At 59.3% G+C, this 9704-nt stretch overlaps 1 long non-coding RNA gene across 1 annotated transcript; it reads left to right on the top strand.

The window, feature by feature from the left end:
- Positions 1-4681: 4681 nt before the first annotated feature.
- LOC122214042 lies at positions 4682-8573 on the top strand. Its single transcript, XR_006199725.1, has 2 exons — positions 4682-4798; positions 8211-8573. It is a non-coding gene; the product is annotated as an uncharacterized LOC122214042 (long non-coding RNA).
- Positions 8574-9704: the final 1131 nt, after the last annotated feature.

The following is a 9704-nucleotide window of genomic DNA, read 5'->3' as shown; positions in this document are numbered from 1 at the left end:
TAAATATAAATAACTGTAGATATTTACGTAGGCTTTGCTACATAGAGGCAGCAATACTGGGCGGTGGGCTTGTTTTCCTCAAATCATCCTCAAAACGGTCCTGGAAGGTGCAGAGGACTCCTATTTGTCAGTTGGGAGACTGAGGCCAAAGGGCACCCACTGCTAGTGAGAGGCAAAGGAGGGATTCCTAGTGGCCCCAAGAGGTCTGGCTGCCAGACGGTTATTGCCCCAGGACATTGATGCAACAGAGATAAACAAGTCATTTTAATACAATGTAATACCTTCTGTGAGCTTCACTGTGTTCCCCGCAAGGCAAGATTGTTTATGAATCACAACAACCCCAGGGGGTTGTTCCTCTTTGCAAATTCGGGGCTAGCAGTAGGGCCACTTGGTCCACCAGACAGCGGAGAATCCTGAGGACTACAGGAGAGACCCCCCCCCCGCCCCCCCCCCCGGCCATGTGCCCCCTTGATGTGGGGGTACAGGGTCGCTCACCCTGGGGCTTCAAAATAGGCATCAGTCAAATCCCTGCTCAGACTCCCAACTGCACCAAGATGCTGCCCCCTCCCCATTCCCAGTCCCTCCCTCCAGGGGCCCACAGATTTGGGCTCCCACCCCCTCAAGGTCCCCCACCCCAACCCTCCATGCGCAGTCTCAGGAAAAGCCACCTCCAACCGGGGTCTGGGGACTGCCTGGGGAGAGGCCTTCAAATGTCCAGTCCCTTCTCAGTTTACTCGGAAATACTGAGGGGGTTAGGGATCCCAAGTGTGCTGAGCTTAGGTTAACCCCAAAACGCCCCTTGTCAAAGGTGGACTGAGCCAGCACAACTCTCCAAGCCAGGTCCCCAGATCCCTACCCAGAGCCAGCCCCCAGAGACCTTTGCACCCACCCCGGCCCCTCCCTAAAGCCTGACTCTGAAAGCCCACACTCCTATGGCCAGTTCCCGGGACCTGTCCTCTAAAGCCCACCCCCAGAGTCATCCCTCATAAAACCACCTTCAAAGCCCATCTTCAAAAAGCCCACATCCTCTAAGCCCTGCCTCCACACCCCGCCCTCTGAACCCACCCCTTCTGGCACCCCCATATTCCAGCTTCAGGATCACCCAAGGCCACTAAGCCCCACCCCTCAGTCCCGCCTCTAAAGTCAGCCTGCCTAGACCCCCCATAACCCCCTCCCTACAGAGGCCCCAAGGCCACCCCCTTGAAGCCCACGGTCCTTAAGTTCTGCCCCTGTAGGACCTGTCCCCAAACAGGAAGCCCTGGGAGGGGATCCTGGAAATGCTCGCTCCTGTGAAATTCCCCTACTTCATGAAGCCCCTTCCCTAGAGCCTACATTCTTGACCTTGGCCAGGGATCCAGCCACGTTCCCACACCAGACTGGAGTTCAGAGTAGGGAGCCCTCCCCCACCACTCATCAATCCAGCCAAAAGGGCCCCATTCTGGGGATAGTTTGAGGGCCCCCCTTTACCAGGCTCAGGATATCTAGGCCCTTCTGAGAGAGCCATGTGGGGTCTCCTGCAGTGAAAATCAAGGTCCTAAAGAACAGAATGCCTAAAACTATGGGGGAGAAGCATGGTTCAGGAAGGGAAGTTTATAATAATAATGCTTTACCTACATCACTATTATTAGGATACCCATTTTATCGATGAGGATGGTGAGGCTCTAAGAGTTTGGAACAGAACTCACCCAGGTTCCTCAGAAGCTTTGTTTGTGACTATGACTATGGAGCTAGAATGAGGGGTCATCTGGCATAAGGTACTGGGCACAATGGTGGGGAGACTCCTCAAGACACCCTTTTCCTTCTGTGTCTCCTCTCTGACGTCATTCCTTGAGGGCTCTGACCTTGACCTACCAAAGAGGGAAGTCCCTAAAGGGGTTGTCTCCAAGACAAGGACCATCAGAGGGTGCCTGGTCCGGAGGGTCAGAGCCCAGGTAGGAAGGCAGGGTTTCCAGCCAAAGGAAGGGGTGGGAGGAAACCCAAAGCCCCTATAGGCCCTATGGAGGAGGGGTTGCCTGGGGCTTACCCTGGGTCTGCCTGTCTCTCTGTCTATGGTGGTCAGTGCAGGCTTCTGCCCTTGTCCTTGGTGTCTGTCTGGGTCTGACTGTGCCCCTCATGGGCCAGTATTTGGATCTCCTGCTCTGTGTGTTCTCCTGTCTGTTGCTGTCTGGGTCTGCCTGTGTGCGTCTGCCTCTTTACATCTGATCTGTTAGCCTATCCCCTCCAAGTCTGGGTCTGGCCCTTGGTGAGGGTTGGCTCTGCTCTGTCTGCATCTCACTCTCTGGACTTGGGGCCCTTGGGGAGGTGGGAGAGAGGAAGCTGACCGTTCCTCCCATCAAGCGTCCTACGGCTTTCTGAAGGGCCAACTGGGCTTCCATTTGACTTTTTTTTGTTGTTTTTTGTTTTTTGACAGAGAGAGAGAGAGAGAGAGAGCGAGCTTGCACGGGGGAGAGGGGCAGAGGGAGAAAGAGATAATCTTAAGCAGCCTCCACGCCCAGCACAGAGCCCAACACAGGGCTCCATCTCACAACCTTGGGATCATGACCTGAGCGGAAATCAAGAGTCAGATGCTCAGGGATGCCTGGGTGGCTCAGAAAGTTAAGTGTCTGACTTCAGCTGAGGTCATGATCTCATGGTTAGTGAGTTTGAGCCCCGTTGTCTGGCTCTGTGCTGACAGCTCAAAGCCTGGAGCCTGCTTCACAGCTTTTGTGTCCCCTGACCCCCTCCCTGCCCCCCGCCCCGCCCCCCTCCCTGCCCCCCCCGCCCCTCCCCCGCTCATATTCTGTCTCTCTCTCTTTCAAAAATAAGTAAAACGTTAAAAAAAAAGTCAGACGTTTAATGGACTGAGCCACCCAGGCATCCCCCTATCTGACTTTGAAGCCCAGCAGAGTGAAGATGGGGGGCTGTTTCCTACCCCAACCCCAGACCCTGATGCAAGGAAGGAGGACTTTTCAGGGCCATTTTAGCCCTCATTCTGCCTCTTCCTGTTCCTTAGTCCTTGGGAGAGCACCCCTCCCTGCCCCCCCCCCCCCCAGCTCCCATCCCAACTGGGAGGATCTGTCTAGGCAGGGGGTTGGGAGTGATGGGTGAGGGGAGCCATCCCAAAACCACACCGACCTGCCCCCACACCCACCCTCACCCTGAGCTCCAGAAGGGCAAGGCAGCAAGGCAAGGCAGCTGGCATGGGTCTGGGGGTCAGAGTTGGAGGTGAGAGGTCCCAACAGAACGTGATGGGTAGAGACGGAAGGAGGCAGGTCTGTCAAGCTGAAGAACAGGGGCCAGGGGCGCAAGGTCAGAGGTACAGGGCTTCCAGAGGGTGTCTGGCAGCCTGCACGTCTTTGTGCGCCCCTCTCTGTATGTCCACGCGAGTGTTCCTGGTTGCACGGCCCCGTAGTTGCTCCGGTGTGCACATGTCCCTGTGTGTGTGCCCTTGTGTGCGTGGATAGACCCTGGTGGGGCACGTGCAGGAGGAGCTGGTCAGGGCCTGGCCGACAGAGCCCATTATGGAGTGTGTAGCAAAAGTGCACTTGGAGGTCCCCAAGTGGAGTCCCATCGATGGCCCAGGCTGTGTAGACTGGGGGGAAGGGGACTCCTCATCTCCCTGATACCTCCATGACCTCTCAGGTTCCCACCTGCCCTCCCCATGGCTTCCTCTCCACCTGCCCGCCCTTTCACACAGGGTCCTCAGCCAAGGGGCTCATCTGTCCCATCAAGACCTGGGGGCAGCCGGTGGGCTGGGAAATCCCAAGGCTACCAGATACGGGGCCAGAGATGGAGGAGGCAGAAGGGTCCAGCTTCTCCGGGGCTACGGTGGGGGTGGGGGAGGGGGAGGGGGAGGGGCCTAGGGCAGGTAGATGGGAAATTCAGACACTTGTAGTGAGGTTCATGGTGCAGGGTGACCCTGGGTCTGGGTCAGGGTGGACTGTGCCTGCCAAAACTCGGGCAGCAGCTACCAGTGGACCTGTAACTGGGGGTCTGCAGTGGGCTTGGGCTCCTAGCTACTCTGCTGGGCTATTCGGGGGGTTCTGTGGGTGTCTGTATATCCAGGTGGGCGTGTGCTGTAGTGGGTGGCTGTCTATGCCAGTGGTGTCTTTGTGTCGGCACAAGTGTCGGCACTCCCGTGGGCTTCTGTTTGTGTGTGGATGTCAGTATGACTGTGGGTGTGTGTCAGGCTAATTGTGAGTAATTGCAGGTCGACGTGTGAGCCAGCGTGTGTGGGTGTCTGTCGTCTGTCAGTGTCACTGGGGGTGACTGTAGTCTGTGTGTCATCTGATCATGGTACCCCCCGACCGCCCTCACTAAAATGTCAGCTCCAGGAGGACAGGGATTTTGATCTCTTGCATCCCAGTGCTAGAACAGTGCCCGGTACATAACAGATGCTCAATAAACAAGTGTTGGCTTTACATCCAGGCGACTGTAGATTTCTGCTTGTCCCTCTGTCATTTTCCCGTGGGTCTGTGGGCCATTGCGCGTGTGTTACTCTGTGTGTTGGTATTGTAGGTGTCGAGGTGTCTAATCAAGTGTTAGGGTAGGTGACTATAGGTGTAGGTACTGCTGAAGGGTTCACATCTGTCTGTGGGTGACAGTGTCATAATGGGGGTCTAGGAGGTCAGTCTTACCATGGGCCACCGTGTGTCCTCACGTGCAGCTGTGTTACTGGGGATCTGAACGTGTGTACGTCACGATCATGATGACCTGATGTCAGTGTCCACACAGGCCTTATATCAGCTGTGTGTGTGTGTCCAGTCGTCTGGGGGACTACAGATCCTTGCTTGGGCCGGCACGTGGATGTCTACGATGTGTACGTGTGTCTGCCCCAGTTCTTATGGATGGTGGTATCTATCAGTACATGTGGGGGGGGGGTTAAATATTTGTGGTAGTCATGGCTACCCTGGGTGACAGCCTGCGGGTGCCCGTGCAACACTGAGCATCCGGGTGTGTGTGCGCGTGCAGTAGAGAACTATGTGAATGTCCACGTTTTAGGCAAGGCGGTGTCTACACTGCGGCCACTGTCGGCGATGGCTGCATTTTTCAGCGTAGCAATGTTTTCCAGCTGTCAGCCCTGCGCGTCCTCGTCATCGTGGGTGATGTGTGTGCCCACGTGGCAGTGTTATCGTGAGTGACTGTGTGTGCGAGCGTGCGGATGACTGTTCCCGCAGGTGATGGGAGTAACAATAGGGATGATGTATGTCCACGTATAACGTGTGGATTGGGAGACTTCATCTGGGATTTGGGAATATCTAACTGTGGCTCCGTAAATGTATCTGTGAGTAGTCCAGGGCAGGGGGATGGGTGGGAAAGGAGATGGGGGGCACTTCTGAGCTCCTATCAGCCAATAAGAGGTCTTCATCCCCCCACCCTCAGCATGCCCACCAGGGCGAAGTCCCTGTGAAAGGGGTCCTGTCGCTTTAAAAAGGCTCCCCGGCAGTGGGATTCTGGGCCATTTTTCCCTTCTTCGGCCAGTTTTGGAGGGCGTGTTCCTGTTAGTAAACCTTGGCCCCAGTAAATACCCTGCAGCCTCCGCAGGTAATGACAGGCCGGCGGGGAGCCCGCGGAGGGCGCCAGGGCTCCTGCAGGCGGCGCCGCTGCAGCCGCGGGGCCACGGCCGCAGCCAGGCCCTATGGGGGCACCCCCCCCCCCCCGCCCGAATCGCGCCTGGATCGGTGTCCGCAGGGCCCGCGCAGGCCCGCGCGCCCGTGAACTTGGCCGGGGGCGCCTTCCCGAACGCGTGCGCCGGACCTGAGCTTCTCCCAGCCCTGGATATCGGAGGCCCCCACCCGCTCTGCGCCCCCAAGAACAAAGCTCGCCACCGCCCGGCCCCGGGGCCTCCCCGTGGTCAGGTGTCCCCCATCATGCAGCCCCTCCCGGCGGGGGCATCTCGGCCTGCCCTCCCCCTCGGCGGCCCAGCCTCGGGTACTTGAGGGCCTGTCCTCTTTAGGGCGTCTGGTCTCCCCGGCTCCCCTTCTCGAGGAAGGCGAGATGCAGAGATGCCGCCGGGGCCTCCCCGCCCCCCTTCTCCAGCCTCCGCAACAATGGAGGGCCGGGCTGCAGAGGCCAGGGCGCCGGCCCCCGGGCCGCGAGCAGGTGCGCGAGGGGGCCGCAGCCGGGTTCCGCCGCCGCCCCGCCCCGCCGCGCCCCCTCCCCGCGGGCGGCGCCCCCGCCCGCCTGGCGCCCGCGCTCACCTCGTTTTGGGCCGCGGCCGCGTCGCCCCTCTTCTTTCCAAACCCGCCCGGAAAAGCCCCCTGAGCCGAGGCGCCTGCACGGGAAATTGCATTTCGGCGGCTCCCGGGCTGGGCGGGGGGAGGCCCCCCCAGGCCGCGGGCCGGGGGAGGGGGCCGCGGGGCTCCGGCGCCGGCTCGAACCCGCGGCCGCCGCCTCCCGCCCGCCCGCCTGTCTGTCTCGGTGACGTGCCCGCGCTCCCCGCCGCTGCCGCCGCCCCCTCCCTCCTCCCCGCGCCTTGCCGGGCGGTGGGTCCGGCGGCGACCGTGTGTGCCCCGAGGCCTCCCGCCAGGCGCACCGGGACGCACGCGGGATACCCATGGGGCGTCAGGACGCAGCTCCCGGGGCCCGCGCGGGGGACACGGGGGCGCGAGCGGGCACACGCAGGGACCCAGACGCACGTAGACCTCAAAGGCGCACGGGGAGCACACGCGCACAAAGGCACGCGGACCACAAACACAGGGAAGGGTGCGCAAGGGGTTTCCAGACACACATACCCGCAGGAGGGGATGTCAGGACACGCGGGGACACCGGGGCACCGGCCACACGAGGATGTCCATAAAACTGAGCTACACAAATAGGCCCAGGGAGCACACAGACACATGCAAAATACAGACACATCGCTTCCACAGGACAGGATTGTTCAGAACTGAAATACACGTAGAGAGGAGCCCAGGGGCATGCACAGAGAATACCAAACGGGCACATACACAGACTCACCTCGAAGGGATGGCCACAGAACACACACAAGATGCACAGACATACAGGGATACACAGAGAACCAACATACCTCCCCACCCACCAGGTGCAGTCATGGGAACACCTGGAAACACAATACCCCAACACACATGGATATACACGCAGAATAGGAACACATCTATAGAGATATGCCAGGCACACACAGTCTCAGGGACACACACAGACACACAAAGTTCACAGACACACAAATATATGCTCAATGACTCATGTACAAAGGGCAGAGGCATGCTAGAATTCATAAAACCAACAGTCATACCCACACACACACAAAAAAACCCAGACAGGTCCCCAGGGCACAGGGGTCCATAAGGACACAGTAAATACAGGGATATCTGGGGACACGTGTACCTCTGACCATCTGGCATAGGCATGCACACAGGCCACATACAGAAGGTAGACTCAACAGTTATACACAGGTCCGGGGGGGGGGGGGGGCTCCCCTGTTCCCTCACATACACGCACATCAGGTACACAGGCACACCTGGCAGGAAACGGACACTCGCTGAGACTCCCACCAGGGATCCACACACAGGTATTCCCATATACTCCGAACACACACTCATAGTCCCTGCCTGCTGTGGCCATGATGGCTGCTGGTTGGTGGAGGGAAGTCACCTCACCTCAGGGACCGTGAGGGAGCCAGGCGGCCTCCCCATGTCCAGGGCTGAGCTGACAGATTTCTCATTCTATTTATCCCCCCATCTCAGTCTGACAAGGCGTCAGAGAAGCCTTTGTGCGCCCCACTCAAGCCCAGACTTCAACCCTTGTGAAGCCATGGCCCTGCTCTACCTGGCCATACCCCCCCCCCCGACCCCCGCCGCCCCCGCTTCGGCCCCCTCACCATAGTCCTGCCCGAGTTTCCCCTTCACAGCTCCACCTTCCCCACACCCTGCACCCTTCCTCAGGTCTGCCCGGAAAGCCAAGCTCCAGCTGGCCCAGGCAGGTGGATGTCCCTAGGATCCCCCAGAGGCTACGGGGGTCCAGGTCTATTCTATGCCTGACTCCCCCCAAAATGGGGGATAATTCCCTGAGAGGGAGAGCATGTAAGGAAGAGGACAGGAGTAAATACTAATTGGGCCTTCGTGGGTGGGGTCGCCTCCCGCGCCCTTCCCTCCTATAACTGAAAGGAGGGAGAGGGTTACTCTGAAATGTACAACATTCATTCATTCATTCACGGACAATCATCTCAGACTCTTCCCAGCAAGCCAACGAAATGAATATTGTGCTTTTTACAGACGGGCAACTGAGGCCCAGAGAGGGGCTGCCCCTTGCCCAAGGTGGCACAGCCTGGACAGCAGCAGAGCTGGAATTCTGCCCGAGGCCTTTCCCCATCTCCTTCCCTGCAAGGATTGGCCCGAAAAGCGCTCCGAGTTCTGCCCGCTGAGCTTCCCGAGGCCACCAGCAGGGGGCAGCAGACTCCAGGACCCTCCCCTCCGTGAGGGCAGGCTGGCGCTCAGCTCCCGTGGCCTCCCACACCCCCTACCTCTGGGCAGCTGGGACCCCGCCTGCACCCCCAGGCTGGAACCTCCACTGCCGAAATGCAGAGGCCCCAGAAATAAGGAGCTCTTCGTAAATAGAACCGACGTCCCCACAAATGCCTCCCTTGCACGTGGTCCCTCTTAATGGCTAGCTCTACTCCTTCTTGCTGCAACATGTTGTTGGGCGGGCGGGCGGCCTCTGCATTCCTGAACCGGGTCAGATCAGGAGAGAGGATTCCTGGAGCCCAGTCCAGTGGTCAGCACCCTTCCCCCGCTTCCTGCCCCTAGAGTCCTCCGAATATCCCCCCCGGGGACCAGCACAGGATGGGAGAGGCAGTAGGGGAAGCCCCAGTGCCCCAACCGCCTGGTTCCTCTGGGCGTGGGAACTGCCCTACCCACCCCAGCCCCAGCCCCCAGTTCCTGGGGCCCCTGCCAGTGCTGACTCATAGGGGACCCAGGGCTGTGACTCAGCAGCAGCCCTTCTTGAACTTCTTGAGAGATTTCCCACCCCATGTCACCTCCTGTCCCCCTGGGGGTCTTCTTAGAGACCCAGATGTACGCCAGGCAGGTGCCTGACAGCTCAGAGCCCCAGGCCCAAGGGGTCCCCAAGTTTGTGGCCATGCGTACGCATGCCAGGTCAGCGGGGGTCTCGGGTGGTGGCTGCACGTGCCCAGATGGGTGCGTAGCTCACACACTCAGGAGTCAGCCAAGAGAAAAGCTTGAAAAGGCAAGACCCAGACTGTGAGGATGCCTCCCTTTGCACCCCCACCAAAGACTGGAAAGGGACAGTCCAGGGCCAGGACGAGGCCCTGGGCGGGAGTTTTGCTCACTCCAACCACAAACCAGCTTCTCAGCCATCTTCTCAATCTGTGGAAATGGCAGTTCCATCCTTCCAGCCGCTTGGGGCCAAAACCCTTCTTAACAAAATGCAGCCCGTTAATAAATTCAGTTACTGTCCCTCCTAAATGCATCAGAATCCTACTCGCCCCAGGGCCCCCACCAGGTCTCCTCCTGGTCCCATGCAGTCACTAGCTCCCTGCTCTCCTGCCCCAGCTTCACACAGTCTGTCTGGTCCACCCCCAGCAGCCCGAGGGCACCTGGGATCAGCCGAGTCAGGTCGCGTCCCTCCTCTGCTCGGAATTCTCCATGCTTCCCATTTCACTCAGAGCACACTCCTCCCCACAGCCCTGCACACGCTATCCTGTCCCATCCCCCCACCCCCGCCCTCACCTCCTCCCTTGCTCGTTCTGC

Source organism: Panthera leo, chromosome A2 (assembly GCF_018350215.1).
Source record: "Panthera leo isolate Ple1 chromosome A2, P.leo_Ple1_pat1.1, whole genome shotgun sequence".
In the NCBI taxonomy this organism is placed as follows: Eukaryota; Metazoa; Chordata; class Mammalia; order Carnivora; family Felidae; genus Panthera; species Panthera leo.
This window is presented reverse-complemented; position numbering and strand designations above follow the sequence as displayed.